At 39.3% G+C, this 3,504-nt stretch overlaps 1 pseudogene; it reads left to right on the top strand.

Annotated features, from left to right (window-relative positions):
* Positions 1-3,404: 3,404 nt before the first annotated feature.
* Positions 3,405-3,504, top strand: part of LOC108303756 — a 440-nt pseudogene continuing 340 nt past the window's right edge.

The raw sequence follows: 3,504 nt of genomic DNA, 5'->3' as shown, positions 1-3,504 counted from the left end.
ACAATTCAGTCCAGAGCCGGGCCATGGTTTTGCAAAATTTGTTTTTCTGCCTCCTTCTTTCTCATTCTCCCTTGTTCTTTTCTTCTCCTAAGTCTCTTTCTCTTGCTCTCTTTTTCCTATTGACCACTTGTTAAATCTTTTTGTTTGTTTCCCACTTTTCTCCGGGGACCCTCCGACAGGCAGCCTTGCCAGATTCATTTTCTGATCAAAGCTGTTTGATTTGGTCAATTTTGCCACATTGGAGACGTTCTCTATTACAGAGATAAATAGCTTTGGGCTAACTGTCAACGAAAACTTGTAAGCTAATAAATTATTCCAATTTCTTCCCGCGGATTTCTCTGGAGACAGCCCTAGGAAATACACTTTTTGATTAGTAAATTTCTCTGTGTGTGTGTCTGGACATTCAAATGTGTCGGCTTTGATTAGCACCATTGCTTTTCAAGTCGACGTTGGCTGAGGGGCTGTCAGTTGCAGGCAGCCCTGATGCATAATGCATCAACTGGGCCTGGAAACAGGAGTCTCTTCCAAGGCTGGAAAGGCGGGAAAATTGCCCTAACAACCCCACTGGCCCACTCTGCACCAAAGGGAGCTCAACTTGAAAGTCTTGACAACACTTGCTTCGGCTTCAGTGGAAGCCACCCACGCCGGGCTGGAAAGACCACGATCGGGAGCCTGCCAAGAACCAAAGCCGCTGCTCCATCTGCTCCACCACCACCTCCCCCTCCCACAGTTTTGCATCCTCACCCACGTGCTCTACTCCATCATCCTGGAGTCTCTGGGCAAAGGCCAGTCCCTTCTGGGCATGCCTAGATTTCCCTTTGCCTCCTCTTGGATTCCGGTTTGCCATTTGTCTAGTTAAGGGCCCTTGGGTTGTTATAGAAACAATATTTTGGCTATAACAAATCAATCGGTGCGTGTGAACACAAACATACAGATCATTTATCAACTGCAAAATACCCTAAATTATGACCTTTCTAAAACCTATCAGAAGGGCGAGCGAATGCATAACGTAAATTAAAGTTTGAAGGGTCAGCGATTTTTACTTTCACTATTCATCTTTCTTTCACCTTATAGGTTTAAGAACAAGAGGGCTGTGTAATTACATTTCAATGGGGTGCAGCGGTTCATTATTCCCAGCTATACCAATCTGCTGCAACATTTCCAATGCAGTCAGGTACATTTTAGCAGATATTAGTTGGTATAAGACCATACTTGCTCTTTGGGACTGATAACATCTTTTAATGCATAACAGTGCTATCATCTCAATTTAGAAAAGGCTAAAAGGGTGAAGATTTTTTTCTCAGATCAATACAGTTGTTCATATTTTATAAAAGTGGTAAAGCCTATCTGGTAATCCTTCCCAGATATGATTTGCCCTTTGCCTCCCGGTTGCTCCCTGTCTCTGATTATCATTTCCCAAAGTCCCCACCACCCCATGTGGTAGGAGAGAACATTTTGTGCTGGAGCCCACTGCACTGATGGAAATGGGTAGCTTCCAACAGAAAACCCCTCTGCTGCCAATGATCTGGCTCCAGTGGTGCCAAGGCCATGCTGCTGAGTGCAAGGGCTCTGAAGTTTCAGCCTAGCCGTGAGGTTTGGTGATAGCAGCCATTGTGTTCCTTCTACCTGTGGAACCAGCAAACACCTTCAGAAACAACTGATGTATTCTGCCCAGAATATGCAGCCACGGTGGAGTCACCAGAGTGAGACTAAGGGGACCTCTTGTATCTTGAAGAAATCCTGTAGAATAGAACAAACCCTAAATGTCTTCTTCAAGCAAAAAAGCTAGCCCCAGAGCAATAAATAAAGTTTAAGCTCATTTAGAATGAAATATATATATCTATATATGTAAGAATGTATATTCTTACATATATATTTTATTTTTTATATATACATGTGTCTGTGTGTACATGAATGAAAATGTACGTAAATCTACCGATAAAGACTGGAAAATACACATCAAATGGCAAAGTAGTTATCCCTGGGGAGAGAAATAAAGGAGGATAACTTACATTTTGCAAAAATCTTTTACCCACAAGATTACATTCATATTTTACTTGTGTAATGAGAGAGAGATGGAAGGAAGGGAGGAAGGAAGGAAGGGAGGAAGGGAGGGAGGGGAGGAAGGGAGGGAGGGGAGGAAGGGAGGGAGGGAAAGAAGGGAGGGAGGAAAGGAGGGACTTCTTTTTAAAATTTTTTAAATTATAAAATACATAAAACATCAAATTTACTATTGTAACCATTTTTAAGTGTACAATTCATTAGTGTTAAGTATATTCACATTGTTGTACAACTAATCTCCATAACATTCATCTTGCAAAACTGAACCTCTACCGTCATTAAATAACAATTCCCCATTGCCTCCTCTGTCCAGATGCTGGCAACCACCATTCTATTTTCTGTTCCCATGAATGAGTCTGGCTACTCTAAATCTCTCTTGTGAGTAGAGTCATGCAGAATTTGCCTTTCTGTGACTGGTTTGTTTCACTTAGCATAATGTCCTCAAGGTTCATCTATGTTGTAGCATGTGCCAGAATTTCCTTCCTTTTTAAGGCTAAATAATATTCCATTATATTATTATACACAAGAAATATTATATATTATATTTATATATAAGGAATATATATATTCTCTTTTTAAAGCTAAATATATTCCATTCTTTATGGAATATAATTATATTCTATTAGTTATAGAATATTCCATTATGCCATTTGTCTAGTTAAAGGTCCTTAACTAGACATTTATTTATTTATGGAATATTCCATATTCCACAGAATTCCAATTATTATTCCATATTATTGGCTCCAAATAATATTCCATTATTTATGGGATATAATTATGTTCCATTAATTGTAGGATATAACTATAATATAATGGAATATTATTTAGCCTTAAAAAATATATATCCCTCATATAAAGATAAATACACATTTGTTTATATACATATATATATTTATTCTGTTTTTAAGTCTAAATAATAGATAAACACACGTTTTGTTTCTCTCTCTATCCATTGATGGATACCTGAGTTGCTTCCACGTCTTGGCTATTGTGAGTAATGCTGCTCTTAACACAGCTATACAAATATCTACTCAAGATTCTGCTTTGAATTCTTTTGGACACATACCCAGAAGTGGAATTGCTGGATCATATGATAATTATATTTTTAATTTTTTGAGGAAAAAAAACTTTCTGAAAAAATATATATAAATTTAAGTTTACCGTTGTCCTAGACTCACATAGAGTTTAGGACCTAACTACTACAGCTCTATAGAGACCATAGCTAAGCATGGGGAGAGCCAACCCTTATCCTTGCTTGATTAGGAGAGAGTGCTGAGACTACGAGAGGCATTAAGGAGAGAAGCTTGTGTTGAATCTTTCAATCTGCCACCATCCAAGGCTTTGGGGTCGAGGGCCCGGGTGGCACCAGAAATGGGCAAGTTCATGAAACCTGGGAAGGTGGTGCTTGTCCTGGCTGGACGCTACTCTGGACGCAAAGCCGTC

The sequence above is a fragment of the Cebus imitator genome, unplaced genomic scaffold (assembly GCF_001604975.1).
Source record: "Cebus imitator isolate Cc_AM_T3 unplaced genomic scaffold, Cebus_imitator-1.0 Scaffold50, whole genome shotgun sequence".
NCBI lineage: Eukaryota > Metazoa > Chordata > Mammalia > Primates > Cebidae > Cebus > Cebus imitator.
Note: the sequence above shows the minus strand (reverse complement) of the source record. Positions and strands in the feature narration are given on the sequence as shown.